Below are 22,469 nucleotides of genomic sequence, written 5' to 3'. Positions count from 1 at the left end.
AGAAATGGCTCACTCTTGACCTCAGAACCCAACAGAGACAGGTTACAGAACATTTATGCAAGAATTATTGCTTCCTTGCTCTTTAATTTGCTTTCATTTTGATGAGCTCAAACATTTTTTTGCCCAAATATCAAACCTATCGGAGCGCCTGGGTGGCTCAGTCGGTTAAGCATCTGCCTTTGGCTCAGGTCATGATCCCAGGGTCCTAGGATAGAGCCCGGCATTGGGCTCCCTGCTCAGCTGGTAGCCTGCTTCTCCCTCTCCATCTGCTGTCCCCTGCTCATGTTCTCTCTAATAAATAAATACAAATCTTAAAAAAAAAAAAATCAAACCTATTATTATCAACATCCCTATGTAGGTACAGTTACTTAAGTGTGTTGTAAAACCTTTCAAGTGTGAATGAAAAATCAATCTGCACTTACCTCAAATGCTAAGTAACGGAAGAATATAGCTCACTCCCTTTGTACATAGTTGGTGAGCTAAGAGAAACCGCAGAGGTTTATCCACTGAAAGTCCAGAGTAATGTAATTAGTAGGATTTTCCTTTTTCCCCATTGTACTGGGAAGTAGTTGATATACATCGCTATGTAAGTTGAAGGCAGACAGCACAATGGTCTGATCTACATATATTGTGAAGTGATTAACACAGTTGGTTAACACCCATCAGCTCTTTTCTTAATATCTTCCATCCGACTTGGAGAAAATAACTACGGTAACACCTCAAGCAAACAAAAGTACTAGCTTCTAGAAGGCTAGGAAAGAATGTCTAAAATAGCAAGAGTCCCACTGAAAATAATCATGCAAAATGCACATATCTCTCATACCATCAAATCTGAACATATTTCAAGACATCCCCTGCTCACTGCATTCCATCCCGTTTACTCTCCTCCCCAGCTAAGCCACCCAAGTTGTGACATGTGGATTCTGGCTCAGCTCAGTGGAGTGCTGGGAGCCCAGTGGCACAGAGGCAGGGAAATACCTCACCCCACATACCTTACATACCTATGGAGAGACCCCAAGACTGTGGTTCACAAACATACAGAAAGCTTACAGTGCATGAACTTGGCCTTGGGGGCTTATGCATTCCTTAGAGTCCACTGAAATCTGAAGACGCTGGATCACCTTTCTAACACTGCACTTCATTGTAAGTCACCAATGTTTAAGATGAAGTAAGAGGACTAGTCAAAGATGACAAGATTATCCCTGCTAAGATCAGCATTTAAAAGTACTGAAGGGTGCTTTTGTACATGGGACTTCAAGTTCAGTAAGAATTCTTGTGACTGTATTTGTGTTATTTTTATTTCTTTGGGTAAATGCACTGAGCTAAGATATCGAATGCCCTGAGCTATATATTTAAGATGCAGATGAAAGTAAAAAATGGAAGTGTTTTAGGAATACAAAAATAGGTAACACTAGTCAAAATGCCACACCTCTGCTTTCTTAAAAATTGAGTTTTACATAAAGATAATTTTATTTGCCATTGAATTTAAGTAAGTGCCAGGAGCTCCATGCAAGTCAGTTGGCTTCTATTTTCAGGCAGTCTCTGATTCTTAGAAGTGTATTTTACAACCAACAAGAATGACAGTCATTATGTGTAACTCTACCCATCATTATATCTCCCTGAGATCAAAAAATATCATGCTACAATACTGACTATATCCCCTTGCAACACAAAAAATAAATAAATAAACAAAAATGAACAAACCAGAACATTGTCTACATGAAAGAAAACTGAGCTGGCTTGCAGAGATCCCTTAGACCCTTTACCAATCCATCAGTACAGCAATGAAATTAACATAACTTAGCTGGGCACCTCCCAGAGGCCAGGGGCTGTGGCCTGATGGTTCTGTGGCCCACTTGCTTTTTTTTTTTTTTTAAGATTTTATTTATTATATTTGACAGAGAGAGAGAGCAAGCACAAGCAGGGGGAAGCAGCAGACAGAGGGAGAAGCAGGCTCCCCACGGAGCAAGGAAACCAAGGCGAGGCTCGATCCCAGGACCCCGAGATCACGACCTGAGCCGAAGGCAGATGCTTAACCCACTGAGCCACCCAGATGCCTGAGTATGGCCCACCCACTTTTGGCTTCTGGGAAAACAAAAGTCAAAAGCCAGAGCAAGAAACCAGTGACAAGTTTCCACCATGAAGGAGGACGGCAATTGATCCTGAAGGCTTTGTCACATGAGCCTTCCATCCAAACTGACTACAAAGCAACCTGATGATCTGAGAGCTGAGGCTTTAAGTACACCCACTGTTGCCCTGTTATCAAAATGAGAGGCTAATTAATGTTCACCTGCCAGCCCTTTCCCAAAGTCCAAGAACTCAGGCAGAGCAAGGCAAATTTGATCAAACTGGCAAAACTCGTGAAAAAGCGTTAAAGATCTTGGCATCCACATCTCTATATAAGAAGTTGGAGAAACTAAAAAGGCAAATTAAACATAACAGACATACAGTTGCACTACATCCCCAGGAAACTTTTTCTGAGTGCCAAAGAAGAAAAAAGTTCTTAAATACAAGGAAAATAATTTAAATATCAGAAAAACCTGGAAAATCTATTTTTAAAAAATCATGGATAGCACTTACAAAAGAAGGGGGACTCTGACAGCACAATGTATCATCTTCTGAGACAGTTTAAGATTTGGATGATTTAAGCATCACTTATTCCTCGAGTTGTTGTTATTCCGAGATATACTTAGATTTGGTCTTATATTTTAAAATTTTGTTGAAGAGCCCTAACCCAAAATAGTTAGCAGCATGTTACTCTGATTTCCTGGAATTATAGACCAACAGAGCTAGAAAGATATTCGGGATGATTTATTTCAACACCTATTTTTAGATAAGTGTCCTGATACCCAGACAGGATAAAGGTCATGCAGTGGCAATATGAAAACTAGGACCGAGTCCCTGATTCTTAGCTGCATTTACCGAATCTTCGTTGTGATTTAAAATGACAATAATTCAAAAAATGTTGAAAATTGGCTGCAGCAGACATCCCGTGCAAGGATTGCTACCATAAGTGATTAAAAAAACCAAAGTGGAGAATCAAGATAATGGTACAGAAACAACTATCCATCAAAAAAAAAGAGGTACCCTCAATAAGCAAAAAAATTCATATTATGTTTTTTGCCCTAAATTGTTAAATGTGTTGCCTAAACTTTTCATTTTCCTTTAACGCTATAAGCTTAAATTAGAAACATTTTCTCCCTTAAAAGAAAACACCCTTTAGCAGGTTTGTACCCTGAGGTTACAAACAAGTCCCAAATCTCAGTGGCTTAAAACAAAAAAAGGTTTTTGGTTTGTTTGTTTTTTTTTTAAGGTTTTTGAATAAGTCATGGAAATAAAAGGTAAGGGCATAGGGAACACAGTCAATGGTCTTGTAATCCTGTTGTATGGTGACAGATGGAAGTACACCTGTGGCGAACGCACCGCAATGTATATAGACTTGTGGAATCAGTATGGCTTATTCTTCAAACCAGCGTAATACTATGTGAATTGTACTCAAAAATTTAAAAGGTTTTCCCACTCAGGCCAAATGTCCATTCCAATTCAGCAGGGGGTGCTGCACATCGTTATCATTCAGGGACACAGCCCAATGGAGCATCTACCCTAGACGCATCTCCAGGGGCGCCTGGGTGACTCAGTCAGTTGAGCATCTGCCTTCCACTCAGGTCATGATCTCGGAGTCCTGAGATTGAGCCCCACGTCAGTCAGTCGGGCTCCCTGCTCAGCGGGGAGTCTGCTTCTCCCTCTGCTCCCCCCCACTTGTGTGCACACGCACTCTCTCTCAAATAAATAAAATCTTAAAAAAAAAAAAAATAGACACATCCCCAGAGGCCCTTAGACCATGGATTAAATACTCAGAAGCAACCCATAATTCTTGCAAATCCCTGGTCAAACCCATCACATGGTGTGGCTCAGGAAATGCGATATTGAAGGCAGAACACCAGAAGTATTTGGAGAAGAGCATTACTACCACACCCTGTATTTCTGAAATGTGAAAAACTGGAGACTGACCGTCTCTGACTGAATACACATATTTATGAAGTACCTATTTTTTTTAATCATAAGCAGAAAGAAGCTAAAAAGAATGTCAGTAAGTGTCGAGAACTCCAGCAAGAGCCTTTGTTCAACCACCAGATAACAAATGACCCTGGCAAGCCACATCAGTTTTCTCTCTTGTAAAATAACCAGATGAGAAAAGGTGATTTCTAAGGTCTCATCTAGCCTTACGTGACCTACACTCCCAACTGACTGAGTTAATGAGTCTGTACAGGAAGACTTCTCACTGGTTGCATTAACAATGCTAAAATCAAGATACATTCTCTTGAAGATGCATCATTCAAATATAGAAGTCTCAGTTGCCAAAAACCAGACAAAAATGGTAATTATTTGGTTGCTTTTCTTTTTTTCTTTTTTTTTTTTTGGCTTTGTTGTATTTTCCAGTCACAAAAGTAGAAAATCTCACTTTGTTCAAGGAACTATGGCATATAGCTTGCCCAAAGAATCCTACACCAACATCTAGGAATAGTTTCCCTAACCAAAGCAAAAGATTTCTGTTCATTCTGGACCTGACAATACTTTACTATGCTTAAATGCATTATCTTTCTGTTATTTGTTTCCCTCTGCTTTTATCTGTGTCTTTTCTTACAGGGTTGAGAGAATCCTAAATTCTACAAGGCAATCATGTAGCATTATACTTTTTCCTTAGAGGGATCAGCCCGTGACATTTTATCTGAACCAAAGTCATTCTGTTCAACCAGCTGAGGAGATAAGGACACTCATATTTACCCCCAATCATTAAGAATATTAACAGAAAAAAATTTTTGTTTTACGTAGTATGGAAAGAGCAGTAGAAACTCCTCTTTGAGAAAGGAAAATGTGAAATCACAAATATGACTTCCTTTAAAAAGTGAATCTGTTTTAATAAAAGGTAGATTATAAAGCAAGTCAAGTGAGCCCAAAAATACTTCATCTGAATTCTATGTTATTAAATATCTTGATCTGTGCTGTTAAGAAAGCTGGATTTAGGGGCGCCTGGGTGGCTTAGCTGGTTAAGCGTCTGCCTTTAGCTCAGGTCATGATCCCAGCGTCCTGGGATCGAGCCCCAAGTTGGGCTCCCTGCTCAGCAGGGCGTCTGCTTCTCCCTCTGCCTCTGTCCCTCTGCCCCCTCCATGCTCTCTCCCCCACCTAAAATAAATAAAATCTTTAAAAAAAAAAAAAAGAAAGAAAGAAAGAAAGAAAAATGGATTTGGGGTCTAATGAATGAAAATAGAGCCCCAGTTAGCTACTGATCAACTCAGGTGGATGGTCTCAACTAAAGTTAAAACTAACTATGCTCTTTTCTCCTCTACAGATGACAGATTCCTCCGTGGGGTTTCTTCCAACCATCCAATGTAAGGAAAAGACATTCTTGCTTTCCTGTTGTCTCCAGGAACCTGCTTTATCTCCCTGAAAAAGTAAACTTTTATATTCACATAAACCTCAAGATTTGTGAAATCATGTTTCAAAGTCATTAAACATGACCAGGGTGGAAGATGATGCCAAGTCATAAACTGCACATGCTGGTAATCACACTTTGCATATATATATATATGAATGTAAAATAAACTTAGTGGGTTTAAAGAAATTATTTTCCTGCCTGGAGCCAAGTTTTGGTCCCACAGACACTGTGCAAACCTCAGTGTGGACCCTGCAGCTCTGTGTGTCTCCCCCTGCTGCAGCTGTTTGCAACTAACTTGAATTATTATCATTAAAGAGCCTCTCATGATTTCTGAACCCAAAGCACAGTGCACTGCATTGTTCATTCATCTGCATTACAGAAAAGCAGAGGTTTGTTTTGAAAATAAAAGTCTCCCTAAAGCCCCAAGTCATTAAATCAGAAGCTAAATTGCAAGTTGGTGGCAATGAAAGAGGAGCTCAGAAAGAACTAGAGAAATAGAATCACCGAGGCTTCAATTGTCTAACTACCTACGTTCACCAAGACAATCTTAAATGAGAAGCATTTCTCTGCCTTCCAAGGAAACTCTTACATTGCCCCCAATTCAAGGGTTAGGCTGAAGAGAGGATTCTTAACCAGAAAAGTACATCAGATGACCCCCAGGGAAACCTTCCAAACACACAGACCCATCCACACCATCCACACCTCAGACCCGCCAACTCAGAAGGCAGCATGTGTATCTTGAAAATGTTCCCCAAAAGGATTCTGATATACACCGTTAGTCTGCAAATTCTAATCTCTGAAGGCCCTTCCAGCTCTAAACTCTACATTAATAAGCAGAGCCAATGAGAAAAGAGCTCTACAGAGTCGAATCAATAAGGCTCTGCCAGCAATCATGATTTATTGATTACCTGGTGGCGTCGCCATGAGAGAGAACCCACACCTGGTCTCCATCTTGGAGAGAAGTTGTCGCCAAGGCTTTTATACTGGATCTGCACCTCCCTGAGAGTCTGAGTAGACAAGGGGAAGATGCTTTGGCCCAAGTTCAGATTCTTGCTTCTTCACTAGTACCTGGATACCTAAACCTGCACTGGTTACTAAACTTAAACCTCAGGGCACCTGGCTGGCTCAGTCAGAGGAGCACGTGATTCTTTATCTCGGGTCATGAGTTCGAGCCCCATGTCAGGTGTACAGATTACTTAAATAAATTAACCTTTAAAAAATAATAATAAAATTTGGGGGCAACTGGGTGGGTCAGTCGGTTAAGCATCTGCTTTAGGCTCAGGTCATGATCTCAGGGTCCTGGGATCAAGTCCCACATCGGGCTCCCTGCTCAGCGGGGAACCTGCTTCTCCCCTCCCCTCCATTCTTTCTCTGTCTCTCAAATAAACAAAATCTTAAAAATAATAAAAATTTTAAAAATAAACTTAAATCTTTTTGAGCCTCAGTTTTGTGGTGTGTGAAATGGGATCAAGACTGCCTTCCTCACTTGTGCACAGTGCCCCTGTGCACACACAGGGCTTGACATACAACAGGTGTCGGCTACACATAACTTCTAAAACATAGCATGCCTCCTTCTACTTCTGTCTCATTTCTCTAAAAATAAGCCTTTTCCTGTAGTCTCCAAAGCCTTTTCTCCATTATAAAGCTAATAAAACATTTTGACTTAAAGAGAGAAAAACTGTAAAGTCTTAATTATTCCCACCAATAACGGAAAGGTGTATTACAGAGAGAGGAACCACTACACTCAATAATGCACAAGCATCAGCTTATTTATTACTTTTTCCCGAACCCCACACCTCACCTTGGTCATCTCTTCCAGGTCAAACCCTCCAGTTTTCTAAAGAGAAGGCCTTGGGCAAGTCATCTCATCTTAGGGACTTTCGTTGTGTCAAGTAGGAAGGTTAATATTGTCAATATCTGCTTCAGGGAATTGCTGCGAGAGAGCCCAATGAGATCATGTGCATCAAAGTGATTTAATGTACATTTAACATTATGCAAATATAAAGGGGGGGGCTAGTACATAGCAGCTCTTAACAGCTTTTGGCCAGGCTTCTCAGATTTGACAAATGTGACTTGCTTTCCCTCATCTTCTTCTTCCATCCCCATGTTATAAGGGAGATAGTAAAAACAAAACCAACCAACATAATGTGAAGACAGTATATTTACCCAATGATAAGTTAATTTGTAACTGAATATCATATACAAGTTCTAACCTCAAGAATGGATATCCTGTTTGATTTTTATTGTGTGTGTATTTCATTTTAATAAATTACGTACTGAGGCTTTTTTATTTCCCATAGCTCCCCGATGCTGCTCTCAGAAGTTTTGTGGAATCACAATTAAATACACATATTTTAAGACTTTATATTTTCAATGTTTTCCAGTAATTTGAAAACAATAAAAATAAATAGCAAAGGTGCAATTTTCTAAAATGAACAAATTTTAATATAGGGGGCTCTCTAAGCATACCAGAAGAGCTAGAAATAAGAGAGAGAATATTGCAGCCCAGAAATCCCCAATATATTTTAAGGTTTGCCCACTTAGTCTGGATTGATTTGGGGGAGCCTCCTTAGGTTCTTCTATCCTGACAGGCGGTGCCATACATCTCTTTTTTAATTGAAAGAAATAATAAATCTTCATAACAATTTTGTAAAATCCTTTAAAACTGAGGGTCATTGAAACCTGGGTAGACAGTTACTCTGCTGTCCACAGAGGGTACCATCCTGAATTTGTACTAATGGCTCTAGGAGGCGTCTTCAGGGACGTAACATTTCTTTTGTGTCTGAGCTGCCTTTTACCATATCCTAGCACTACAGAACCCCCACCCCCACCCCCGCTCCCTTACTGTCTGTTGCCTAAAGCCAAGCTCTCCAGTCTAGCAACAGGCCTAGACTCCAAAATTCCCTTCTCTCAGTCAGTGGTTTTACATATCCCCATCCTGGCATGCATCAAGTAACAAAGCCATACATATTAATTTAGAGGACTGCTAGTCGTTTCTATTTTTTACTTATATTTCAAAAAGCTTTGCTTCTATGTATTTTGAGTAATTTTGATAAATGCATATTTACAATCTCTGGCCTCTACTATATTGAGACCAAACTCATAAAGGAAAATGTTCAACTGAATTATTTCATAGGTTTGTTACTTTATATTCACTAAGCAATTGAGTTAAATAATAGCAACTAAACAGTTCAAGCCAAAATAAAACTATAATGATTAGATAATTCGTTTGTGGTTATTCAGCAAGCCAGGAATAATACCTAGGAATAAAGTATAAAATCTGGAACTAGATTTAATAATAGGTATATAATACTGATTTTTTATTTGCACGATTTCAGTAGGACATTAAAGAGAAGGATAAAGTGAATGGTGAGACATAAGCCAGATTCATACATGAAAGGCCTTGTAAATACATAAATTCTCTCTAAATTAATCTACAGATCAATGTAATTCCAATCAAAAGTAAAATGGAATTTGGGGGAGTGGGGAATCACAAAATGAGTGTTAAGGACCAGTCAATAAGGCATGCCAAGGTGACTTGGGAAGCCCAGTCCATCTCCACCCTGGCCACCCCATCCCACAGCCTTCTCTGCTAACCCGTATAAGCTTTAGATAAAATATAACAAATTATTTTTAAATGTATAGCTGGGCAGAAAGCAAGACAGGGAAATCTCCCAGAAACAAAAAAGAAACTCAAACCCCACAAGGGTGATTAAGAATTGAAGACAAAGGAGGAATACGAGAACAGATACCTTGGAGCATCAGGCTGCATGGAACTGGAATGAAGCCCCTCGCATAAAGTCAGGAGGGTGGAAGACTAGAAAAACTCTCTCCTCTCAGGAGAAAAGCAGTACAAAAGCAGGCCACTGGCTCTGGTCTATACATGCGGAAAGGAGTCAGCAGCAAGAAATCAGAGACTTTAGCCTGCTCAAAGCACAGAAAGGAATTCAAATGAACTCTAATGACACAGGATTGGAAACCAGATCCCAAACTGAGGAAGCATGCAGACCTCAACAAAAGAAACATAACAAGCCAGGGTGCATGTAACTCACATGGTGAACTCACAAAGATGATAAGGCACATGAACAAGCAAACCACGATGAGAGAGAGAAATTAGCAGATGAATCAAAAAGGAGAATTTACTCCACCAAAGTTACAGGTAACAAGGCACTCTAAGAATTGTAATGTTTTGGGCGCCTGGGTGGCTCAGTTGGTTGGGCGACTGCCTTTGGCTCAGGTCATGATCCTGGAGTCCCGGGATCGAGTCCCGCATCGGGCTTCCTGCTCAGCAGGGAGTCTGCTTCTCCCTCTGACCCTCCTCCCTCTCATGCTCTCTGTCTCTCATTCTCTCTCTTGCAAATAAATAAAATCTTAAAAAAAAACAATTGTAATGTTTTTAAAATGTTTGACAAGATAAAGGCTGGAATAGAACAGGTAAGTCAAGAATAAGATTATCAGGAAGTAAAAGACCAAGATTCAAAAAGAGTCACGTAGACATCTAGAATTTAAAATATGGTTAATGGAAAAACAAAAGTAGGCCATTTTCATATGTTGTATTGTTTAAAATTTTTCTTCTCGTCTTCCCTTGGGGAAGGGGTCTGGTTCTCCATCTCAGTCATGGGCTTGGCCACTGACTTGATTTGGTCAATGGCGTGAAGGGACTCCACACCAGCTGTGAGCAGAAGTTTTCGGAAGCAGGGCAAGCCCCCCAGCCCTCTTGCACACAAGAACCTCACACCTCAGATGGCTGCTCTCCTACGCCAGCCTGGATCTCACCACAGGCTTGGCTGAACTTGACCTGCCACCTGGAGCAAAGACAGTACATCTGACCTGCAGGCCCTGATGTGCAGTGTGAGCAAGAAAGAGACACCTGTTGCAAACCACTGAGGTTTGCAGGTTGTTTGTGCCCTTGTATTATTAAAGCAAGAGCCAATCCATGCAGCCAGCTGAAGAGAGAATCGGTGAAATTCAAGATAAAGCTGAAGAAAGCCCAGGACACAAACAGAGAAGTTTAATGCACAATAGAGGACATTGAGAGACATGAGGCTAGAATAAAAATATCCAGCATATGCTTGTCATCATGCCAAGAGTACAGACTCGAGAAAATGGGGGGATATGTCAGTTTGCCATAGCCATGAAACAGCTCACCACAAACTCAGTGGCTTCTCCAGAGTCCTAGTCACGTGGCCTCTCACAACGTGGCAACATGATTCTTCAAAGCCAGCAGGTGAATCTCTCTCATCTTTTTTTTTTTAAGCTTTTATTCATTTATTTGACAGAGAGAGAGAGCACAAGCAGGGGAAGAGGCAGAGGAAGAAGCAGGCTCCCCGCCGAGCAAGGAGCCTGATGCGGGACTCGATCCCAGGACCCTGGGATCATGACCTGAGCCACACAGGCATCCCCCCCCTTTTTTTAAATTCCAGTATCGTTAACAGTGTTATATTCGTTTCAGGTGTACAATATAGCAACTCAACACTTCCAGGCTCTCTCCAGTCTTGATAATGAGGGTAATGGAACAAAACCATGGGAGTAACATTTTATCCTCCCAGGCTCCAGCCACGCTCAAGGGAAGGGGTTTACGGGGGGCAGGGGGGGTGCAAAGATCTTGGGAGACATCTTGAGAAGTAATATGTCCCAGGTCATATACGGCCTCGAGCTCTCTGCTCCTCCCCTTGGGCGAAAGGAACTGCTTGGAGCATTTAGCAGAGCACTCGAACCATGTGGCATCACCCTCAGGATCCTTAAGGGCACAGCTGGGTTTCCTCTAGACCCAGAGCAGAATGACTCATATCCCTATGCCAAGTCACCACTTTTCTTCCATCTATTCGGGTCAATCTAATATCCTACTTCTGGATCCAAAATTCCACTTCTATGGAATAAACTGCCCTTGTTCTCGGTCAGTGTAAATACTTCATGGGTGACTCATACGTATTTCTCAAGTTGTCTTTTCCACTTTTAGGAACACATTAATAGAAACATCATTTAGATTGTTCCCTTGTCACTCCTTTACCATTAAAGACTTTGACTGAATAACTTCGCAAATTCTGGGAAGATAATATGGAAGCTAATAGTTTAAAGCCCTTTTAAAATTCCCAAAAGCAGAAAAGAGAAATCCATTAGCATTTTTGTTTATTCTAGAGTGTATTGGCTTATGGGCATCATCTTTATTGTTTTACAGGAACACATGTTTTGTTTTGTTTTTTAATTGATCAATGGCAGAATACAAATGGTGAACAATTAATCTTAGCCATTTATGGCTTCTGTGATTCTTTGGAAACAGAAGGGAGAAAATGTCTTATGGACCTATTTCAGAAAGGCAGTATCTCAGATCATTTCCCCAGCTGTGGAACAGACTGCAAACCTTATTCTTAAATTACCTGATGCATATTTTAATTGACTGATTAAAATTCTCCTAGCGTCCTTTTAAGAAATGAAAATAGTTATCATGACATTTCTGTTTAATTCCTGGAAGAACCCACGCTCTCCTTCCATTCTCTTGTCAATTTTGGACCACTGAAAAACTGCAGATGGTTTCATCTGTACGACCAGGGCAGCAAACAAACAGGACTCATGGGATCGCATCAGAAAATGACTTTATCTGTTTTCTCCATCGCCCCTTTTACTATGTGTGACTTGTTCTTCCCTTGTCCTTGGGTGAAATTCAGGACAATTGTCATGACTTTTTCAGCTCCTCTTAAATCATGAGGACACTGGAGTCACTCTAAATCCCCCAAATCGACTGCCATCCTATAACTAATGTGTCCCATTAATACAGCACTCAAACTTCCAACTTCGCGGAAAGTTACCCTTCTTCCTTCGGCTATGACCTACTGAACTCCTTTACTGAACAACTGCCCCTTGTACTGGGAAAGGTGGACAGGGAAAGAGTCCTCTCTCTTTGGCCAGATTGCTAACATAGGTTATGCCACTTCCTGATATCAAAGGAGGGATGAGATGGGGAGTGGGCAGGGGGAAGAGGCAGCAGGAAAATTCTCCCTTGACTAACAATCTAATGCTGGTGATCTAGGAGCTTGGTGGTATTTAAAGCTTACTTTTTCCTCTTGAGCAAGGGTTGGGGATGGTGATGAGGGGAATGGGGGTCAAGAGATAGAGAACCTCAACTCTACCCCCATCACCTGCAGATCCCCTGGTGCACGTGGTTACTTATAGCTCTTTCTGCAGTTTACCTGCTGGGGTCCAGGTGGCCCTCTTGCACATGACCTGAAATGACCCCAGAGTAAGTAGCTAACTCTCCAGTACAGGCTACCTTTGGTCCTTGGGGAACAACCCTGCAGTCCATGCTCTCCCAAATTATGGCACAATGCTCTGTTGATCTACCAGTAGACGAGCTAGCCAGCCTCCTTCCTTTAGATTTCTCAGGCACCAATCTCTCATCTACTACACCCTCAATCATTAAACATTCCAAATGGCCTGCACAAAACCCTGTTCTCTAGACTTGAGTGAAACAGATACAACCTCACACCCCTCTCTCAAAGTGGCCAGGAGTGGGGACTCAAACCCACTAACGTCTCTCTAAAAATGATCTTCTAATCATTATTTTCTTAGCCTCTCCAGCCTGTTGCATCAGCTGGAAGTGGCCAATGAGCTAACCACAAACAACGGTAAGCTGATTTTCCTGTGCTTCCTCTTCCAGCTCGGCACTGTGGTCTTACACCTGACTTTGGAATATGGCCTTCACCGTCTTGAGTCACAGCTAAAACCGAAAACTCAAAAGGTTTCACCTTGACATGCGGACTCATATTTCTATCATTTGGTTCATTTTTACTTTCTTCCAGTAGAAAATACACGTAATCTGTTAGCTCACAAATTCCTGCACGCAGGGTTTGAACTCCCAAGAGTTAAATAATTGCAGAAAGCAAGGTGTAGGCACCAGCCCACAAAGCTTAAGAAGACAATGGCTGAAGTGAGGAGGGGACTAGCTGGAGTGTGTACGAAGCAAGAGTAAAAGACAGAGTTCCCAGCTTGAACAGCCCACTTGTACACTGGACGGAGTCCATGACAGCACCAGGTAGTGTTGCCACCCTGGGAGTTAGCCTAGGGTCCTCCCTCTCTCCCACCCGCCACCTCCAATCAGTCACCAAGGCCTATTAATGCTATTTATAATCCTCCCTCCTATCTAGCCGCTCCACCCAACCCCCCGCAACTATTTCCATGTGGGTCCTCATTACCTCTTACCTACGTTTGTTTTAAGATGGAGTGGGACGTGCTTATATGATCATGGAAAAGAGTCAATAGAGAAGAAGAGACTGAAAACAGTTGAGAGAGAAGACCGTGAGTAACGCCAGATTTCTAAAGGAGAAGAAGAGATGGAATCTTGAACCCAGGGGGGAAAAGTAAGTCTTGGATGGGAAAAGAAAAACTGTACCAGGGACACCTGGGCGGCTCAGTCGTTAAGCGTCTGCCTTCGGCTCAGGTCATGATCCCAGGGTCCTGGGATCGAGCCCCGCATCGGGCTCCCTGCTCAGCAGGAAGCCTGCTTCTCCCTCTCCCACTCCCCCTGCTTGTGGTTCCCTCTCTCGCTGTGTCTCTGTCAGATAAATAAATAAAATCTGAAAAAAAAAAAAAACTGTACCATCTGAGATACTGACTTTCTCATAAAGCTACATTTATTCAATTTTTTCATGTCAATATTTTCTTTCTTTTAGGAAATAAGTTGGTATCAGATGGTAGTAGTTTTAATGCCCTTACTTGAAAAAAAATTTACTTGGCAAACTTTCATATTTTTTTCTTCTGAAATTTTGCTATTCCTTCAGATCGTAATCTGCAATCTTGAGTATCCATCTAGCTACTGAATCCTCTCTCTCCTTTCCTATCTCTTCCCTTTCCTTTAAGGGAGAAGCATGTTTTCATTGGCTGTTTACACTTCCTATCTTCCTCCCTACACTTGTTAATCATTCCACTGCTGTCCTCCTACTGCACCTCTCTACTCAAAGGGTCTGTGGCTGAGGTCACTCTAACCACTCTAACCAACTGCCAAACCCAATGCTCATACCGCAAATGAGAGAAATTTCCACCTGAAATTTCTAAATTCCTTTTTTTTTTTAAAGATTTTTCTTTATTTATTTTAGAGAAAGAGAGAGAACAAGCACAAGCAGGAGGGGCAGAGAGAGAGAGAGAATCTCAAGAAGACTCAAACAGACTCAAGCCAAGCGTGGAGCCTGACTTGGGGCTCGATCCCAGGACCCTGAGATCAGGAGCTGAGCCGAAACCAAGAGTCGGATGCTTAACGGACACTGCCACCCAGGCGCCCCCCTGCTCATCTCCTCTGTTGGCTTTTCCTCTGTGCCCTCAGGGCTGTTGAAGGTTTCTTCCTGCTCCAGGCTCTCCTGGGGCCATCGCATCCATGTCTTCTACCACAAACTATGTTCTGACAATTCCTATATAATTATCCCCTGTAACCTGTACCATTCTATGAGGTAAACATTACTTCTTCCAGGTGAAGAAATGAAGTTAGAAACATTAAAGTCATTTGCAAAGCTTCTGTTGCTAGTGTTAAGGAATGTATTCAACCCACAATCTTCAGAACCCAAAGGCCATGGCCTTTGAACTCAAAAACAATTATTTTAAGGATAAAACAAGGTAATGTATAAAAGTGGTTGAAAACTGAGACAAAGGTTTCTATCTTTTTTTTAAGTAATCTCTACACTCAACATGAGGCTTGAACTCATGACCCCAAGATCAAGAGTTGCTGCTCTACTTACTGAGCCAGCCAGGCGTTTCCAAAGGTTTCTATATTAATGAAGTTCAGGCATTGTGTAATAAAAAAAAAAAAAATTGTGAAGAGCCAAAGTTCTTTCCCTTCATACCATCAGTGTCTTGCTCCCTCCCTTCTCTCTGAAGTGGTAAAGTAAATCACAGCACATGTCAACCTTCTTCTTTTTTCGCCAACCATGGAATCAGCCAGGGCTCCACACCATAGGTACAGGGCTCCATCTTAACTCCTGATTCTCAACCAGTAGAGATTACTTCTCCAAGGCAGAGAAAGCAGACAGAAAATACTAGGTATATGAAAAGACTGTATTTCAAAAGAGACTCTTCTAAGGAATTACCCTAAATGGTATGTAAATAAAGTTGCTGTACAGTTGAAACTTGGATGGATCTTCTATGTGGTGGACTCCTTAAGAAGCAAAAGGGCATCATAGCTATGAAGCCAAGGTAGGTAATCACAAAGCAGGAAGGATCTGAGATTTGGACAGACAACCGAAAATATCATTGCCAAGTCAAAAGTTGCAATATGGGAAATAACAGTAACATAAGGGAAATAACTGAAAATCTCAACAGAGTAGATGATAGGCTTGAGAAATTCTGCCAATGTTCAGAGAAAAGGCAAAAAGATTACATTTATTAAACGAACATGAGATATGGGAGATGAACGCATAAATGTATGCATAATTCCAAAAAGAAAGATATCAGTAAAGAAATCATCAGAAGAATTGAATACTGAGATGAAAAATAGATATTAAGTCTTCAAATCAATACTACTCAGAGAGTACCAGGAAAAAATAAAATAGACTATCATCATGATATAGTCTGGTTAAAAAAAAAAATTTTTTTTAGTATTAGAGAAATGAAAACGCTTTAAGCAGACAGAAAAACAGACAGACAGACAGAAAAACTGATTACCTACAAAAGAATAGCAATCAAAAAGACCTCAGACTTCTCTTCTGCCACTCTCATTGCTAGAATTCAATCAAGCCATATCTAGAGAGCTTTGAGATAAGGACTGTGACCCTCACATTTTATATAAAGCAAGAAAAACAGAAAGTAATCTCATTTGTGCAAGGCTTTCTGAAAGCAATTTCTTAAAAACATCCTCAGCTACACATGGCCTACAAAATTTACTTGAATATATACTTGGATTTGTTATGGTATGAATTTAAGGATCAAGGAACTGTAATATCATTAACCAGGTATAAGCAGTAGAATGACTTAAACAGAGTTAAGACTAAACAAATTTGGTCAATATGGGTATAAACCTTAAAGAAAATGTTAAAAGTAATTCTTTAAACAAAAAAAAAATAATAAATTATTTCAGCATTTGATTTTAATAACCCTAGATTATCTCACTAGATTTTATCAACAAAAAACCAGGACATGGAGGAGACAGAGAAAGAGAAATAGTAAATGTGTCCAATTTCTCACCTTACAGAAAGAAAGCTGTTAAATATCATTTTTTCCTGGCATTGATTAGGGAAAACGAGCTCATGTCTATATTAAAAAACAAGAAAAAACCTTAAAGGCAGCAATAGTTGGAATTTTTTAAAGATATGATCTATCAGAAGAAGAATGAGCAAATACAATGTAGTGCAGATAGCTAAAGAAAAAATGTTGAATTGGGCGCCTGGGTGGCTCAGTCGTTAAGTGTCTGCCCTTGGCTCAGGTCATGATCCCGGGGTCCTGGGATCGAGTCCCGCATCGGGCTCCCTGCTCAGCGGGAGGCCTGCTTCTCCCTCTCCTACTCCCCCTGCTGGTGTTCCCTCTCTCGCTGTGTCTCTCTCTGTCAAATAAATAAAAATCTTAAAAAAAAAATGTTGAATAGCATGGGCAATTCTTACACTGTTAATTAAAAAAAAAAATGCATAGAAAAAATCTTAATTCTGTAACAACATTCATATATGCATATATACTCACATGCATAGTTAAAAGCCAGAAAAGTTATGCCAAAATGTTAGATGTGGTTATCTCTGGGTAGTGAGATCAGAGATGATTCCGATAGTCATCTCTATACTCCTCGTTGTTTTCCAAAACCAAAATGTAAAATTAGTTCCATTGTCTGATCTGCTCCTTGGCCTTTTTCAATAAGCCTACATGCAAACTTAAATATATTTATATACAATATTCCAAACACTCTTACGTCTTTCTGCTCACACGGTTTCCCAGAAAACAGTGATATAATACCAAAGTATGCTAATGGAGAGTAGGATTTCAAAAAGAAAGAAGAGTCTGCACTAATTAAGTATGATGGGAAAGAAGCATTAAGTTACAAGAACTTCTTTGAAAACTTCAAGCAAAACTTCACGAGGCCCTTCTATATGTGAAGAGGCGGCAGGGTGAGGAGGGGGCTACACACTCTGCCTGAGTTGCTCATTGCAACCTTCCCAAACTACAGATCCTGAAGCTGGGCTGTGTCAAGAGCAGAGAGGCAAGGCGCAGCTGCTGTAGGTACTGGGTCCAGCAGCAGGGCCTTCCAACGGTTTGCAGAGGTTTTCTACGAACCCCCTAATTCAGAGAACAGCCTCAGCTTTCGGGGATATGACTGCAGAGGAAGCCTGGTAGCCAAGGGGAAAGAATTCTACAGGCACAAAGACTCTCCTGGGATAGAAGCTTGAGGATGAAACTACAAGGGGTGCCTGGCTAGCTCAGCCAGTAGAGCCTGCAACTCTTAATCTCAGGGTCCTGAGTTCAAGCCCCACGTTGGGCATAGAGCCCACTGTAAAAATAAATAAACAAATAAACAAAAACTTTTTGGTAAAGCTAAATGTTAATCCAGTAGAATAAATAACAAAAGCCAAAAGAAGCCTATTAAAATATATAGATTCATGAAACTAAAGGTAAAATTTTACTGCTCAACAGTTATATTTATATCAGATTCAGTAAGAAATGTTCTTTGTAGGGCAATGACTCTCAACCCTATCAGACTGATGCTCATCTTTACAATATTTTGTAAGTTTCCCTTCGCTATCTTGCTATGATAATCACAGAAATATAGCCTAATTACATACACAGTTTCAAAGCCAAACAAATATACCATCGTAACGATAATATGAAGAAGGATAATATAAAAAAAGAAAGTAAATTTAATAAAGGAATACATAATTTAAAATATAACTGCTCTGGCAGGCTGACACAGGAAGGCAAAATTTCTAAAAAGCCTTGAAGGAAATGGTGCTATACAACAGAGAATTGCTTGCGGACAGCAATGAACACGTGGCAAATTGGTCATATTATAGATGTCTTGCAAATCACCAAAATTTCATGAAATTACAAAGAAAATGTATTTTTAAAGACATCCTGATTATTGATTGTTGACGATTAATTCCACTTTGGAACACATAATTTAAATTGTCTTTAATCATTAGACCAATGTAAGAATGTCGAGCTCCCCACACTGAATACACCTAAACTGAAACATTAAACAGATGTGAAGACTTTATAAAATATTTTCCGAATTAGGGTATTTGTCAGATATCCCCAAATGAGCATCCTACCATCTACAGATTCAGTCAATAGCTTACACTCATTAGGGAAGTGGTGTGGGGTATCGAGAGTGATGTATGTGTCATTGGTCAAGATGCTTAACTTCTCTGAATCACAGATTATATAAAGGGGACAATAATGGCTACTTCTGAAGGCTGTGAAGGTTTTTTTAATGTATGTAAAGCATCTCAATAAATAATTGGCAGTGAGACGTACCATTGACAAGAATACTTCCATAGAGTCTATACGGTTTCTTAAGACTGGTGCCTACATATCAGGACAAATTCTTTTATAAGTGACAAAAGAAAAAGATCTCAACACTAGGATCTTGGGAAGATAGATCTTTAAGACAAAAGATCTTGAAAGTCACAGACATCAAGAAGTTGGACTTCCAAAATTCAAGCCTTAATTAAGTAGGCTTTTGAAGGCTAGAAACTCCAATGATTGCTTCCATTATTTCAGATTGCAATCTCTAAGGAACGTTCTGAGGGCTAACCATTCCTGAATGATAGAGTGATTTAGTCAGTCCCTAGTATGTGCCCCACCACCCTACTCTTCTCTCTATATACTCATCCTTCTTAGGGCACTTCTTGTCTTTATCAGTAGGGTGGAAATTAATATAACCTGATTAAATAAGGCAGTCTGTGATGGAGGCTACACTGAGGCTACCCTCTTTGCAGCTAAAGGTATTTTTTAGAATACTGTGCTAAAAATGTAACTGCATTCTGCAACCAATGCAAACATGTTCTAATTGATGGGAGGGGGAAAAAAAATTCGATCCAGAGCACCAGCAATTTCTCTGTGAGCTGGTGTGGCAGGGAGAGTGTGGGGATCAGTGAAGCATCAAGTTACAGACCAAATTAAAGGTCTGAAAAAGAGTGGCAGGGTCTAATCATCCACAGTCTGAGCTGCCAGACTTGGATCTACCACCCTTACTCGCTCACAAAGGACTGCTCCACGTATGCTAAGCACACAGCTGAGGGCTCCAAATATCTTTTATTAAAAAGGCCTTCAGTTCCAAATAGATCTTTATGGAATTATTTCCTTGAAGTTTTTAGTTCTGTCATATTAAAATTTCCATGAAAAAGTAATCAAAACCTAATGCTTACAGTATCCTGCCACAGAGAAAAATATTGTGGGGGTTTTGTTGCTATTAAAAACATGTGTTACATATATATATATATATATATATACACACACACACACACACACACACACACACACATAATTATGTAAGTCCCAGACCCAGTGTACACACATCTATACAAAAACCTTAAGAAAATAATGATAATAGCTTTGCCTAAGCCAACAAAATTCATAACATAATATTATCTATAACACCCCTCATTAAGCCAATGCTTTGAAAAGGTCAGCAAACAATGAATATTTCTGCATATTTTGTGGCAGAGGCTGCAAACACTAGATCTATAGGGATGAATTAAGGTCACTTTTAAAATTCAAACAGTACTTTCTCGACTTGGTTGGCTGAATCGTGTGCATCTGCACTCTTTTTCCTAGGGGAAAGTTAATTTTAGAAAGGAGAAAAAGTTTGCCAGGAAAACAATCATATTGGCTCAATACCTAGACGGTGACTCTTTTCTTAAAAGTTCAAAATGCTTTACAGTCTCCTACTTGTCCTTAATATCCTTGAAAGCAGGTACCAAATACCATTCCTATTTCATAATGAGCATCTCATTTCATAAAAAGTGGTATGATTTAATATGATACCTACTGAACAGTATTTTTTTTTAATGAGTCCTTTACCTCAATTTTCCAAAGACAGATAAAATAAAAATATTTCTTTACCCTGGTAGTTACTCTGAGAGTTTGGTAGGCACTTAGAACAGTTCAGATACACATATATATGAAAAGCAGCAGAAGTACATCTAGGACAAAGAGCAAGACGGAGAAACATTTAGTATCTGTGTAAATTCAAGTACAACATAATGTGCAGACGCTCTTGGGGCGCCTGGGTGGCTCAGCCGTTAAGCGTCTGCCTTCAGCTCAGGTCATGATCCCAGAGTCCTGGGATCGAGCCCCTCTCCCTCTCCCCCTGCTTGTGTTCCCTCTCTTGCTGTGTCTCTCTCGGTCAAATAAATAAAATTAAAAAAAAAAAAAATTTACAGACGCCCTTAACCATTTCAGGGTAGAAGAGCTTGGTTCAAATAATTAGGAATGTGAACAGAATCTAAATTAATTTATATGATAATTCTTCCTTCTGGTTCCTAGAGATATAGCGCATTTGGATTTTCGGCTTCAAAGTAACCAACATGTAGAGTTGCCAGCCATCATTGATGCAAACACAGTGAGGGAAGATTTTCTGATTTCCAGGGGAATAGGCCTCAGTCCTTTCTAATCGCCAGCATACTTTTGAAGGAACTCTTACATTGGAAAAAAAAAATTGATGTTTAAAAGCTAACTCTTTAACGAGGGCTCTTAGAAGTATGCTATTTCTCTCCACCTTCTATTTGAGTTTCAAATCAACGTTAACCCTCCCTTCCCAAAATTGCCAACTCATAACCAACCACCCCACCAAATTCATCAACTGGAAAGAAATCAGCCTTAAGAGTTGGAGTCCCGTCTCCCTCCTCTGCGGACCTTTAAGATACTTCGAAGAGATTATGGGGGGAGGGCACATCGCAGACACAGAAGCCTGCGGGTGCACACCGCCCTCCCCCCGCCCCGGTTTCTGAATCGGTGTCTGAGCGCTGGAGTGGCAGCTACTGCTTTAGGTGTGATAAAGTTCTAGTAACACCGCAGTCGCCCAGAAAACCTAGTAAACTCATCACAGTATTTAATTTTCAGGGGGGAAAAAAAAAAAAACCAAAGAGCCTCAACCTATTGTTCGGTGCAGAAGGGAAAGATAAGACGGCACACCTACTTTGACCAACGGTTATTATCACCCCCCTCAAAGTTAGGGGAGAAACAGAGTGGGGGGTATGTTTTGGAAGGAGCGCAGCTGTGATATTCCAAGCTCGAAATTACTGCGGAGTCTAGGGGAGAACGGTGCGCGGGTGCTTGCGCCACACACCTGGAGAGGGGGTAAGACCTCCCGCCTGCCCTCCCACCCTCTCCCCTCGAGCCCGATCGCGGGGTTTCGGGGGCTGCCGGGAGCGGGGGGAAGAGGGACAACAGAGGGGGGAGGGGGGCGAGGAGACGGGGGTCCGGCGGGCCGCGGGGTAACAGCACAGCTGGCAGAGGGTCGGGGTCCCCGCCGCCCGCACCCCCCCGCCCCGGCCCGGGGCTCGCCCGGCGCGCAGGAGACCCGTGGGGCCGGGCGGCGGCGCGAGCGACGGAGGCCGAACCGGCACCTGGTGCGGCTGGCCGGGCAGGGCTCGGACCAGGGCGCACCCCGCGCCCCTGCTTACCTTGCGCGCGAGGTCCGAGTCCCGAGCAGGGACACAGGGAGCGGCCGCCGTCAGCTCCTCCGGGCAGCGCTTCAAGTATCAGCGGCGTGCGGGTCTCCTAGCTACCCGCCGCCCCGCGCGCCCCGCGCGCCCCGGGCCCCCTCCTCCGGCCCTCGCCCCCGGCGCCCGCCCGCTCTTCCCCCCTCCGGTCGCCCTCCGCCGCGCTCCCCTTCTCCCCCTGCTGTTTATTCCGGAGAGCGGTGGCCCCTCTCCCGAGCCTTCCCTCCCCAAGCGCGTGCGCGCACACACCTCCCCCAGAAAACGCGCTCTTAAGGGGCAGCGATGGTGGTCCTGGAAATTCTGGGACGGGCGATTTCAGAAAAACCCTTTTAAAATCTTGGATCTACCCAATGAGGTTCAAGGGAGGCTCCATTTCCAATCGTCCCTGCCTCCATCCCCCCCACAAC

General features: G+C 41.6%; 1 long non-coding RNA gene across 1 annotated transcript in view; it reads right to left on the bottom strand.

Moving 5' to 3' along the window:
* LOC141370101 (uncharacterized) overlaps positions 1-22,161 on the bottom strand; it is a 52,133-nt gene extending 29,972 nt beyond the window's left edge. Inside the window, exon 1 of the long non-coding RNA XR_012373843.1 lies at positions 22,024-22,161. This is a non-coding gene — a long non-coding RNA (uncharacterized lncRNA). The remainder of the gene's footprint in view (positions 1-22,023) is intronic.
* Between the last annotated feature and the right edge of the window lie 308 nt (positions 22,162-22,469).

This window comes from Callorhinus ursinus, unplaced genomic scaffold, assembly GCF_003265705.2.
Source record: "Callorhinus ursinus isolate GAN/ISIS: 27379988/994484 unplaced genomic scaffold, GSC_fseal_2.0 scaffold26, whole genome shotgun sequence".
Lineage (NCBI taxonomy): Eukaryota > Metazoa > Chordata > Mammalia > Carnivora > Otariidae > Callorhinus > Callorhinus ursinus.
This window is presented reverse-complemented; position numbering and strand designations above follow the sequence as displayed.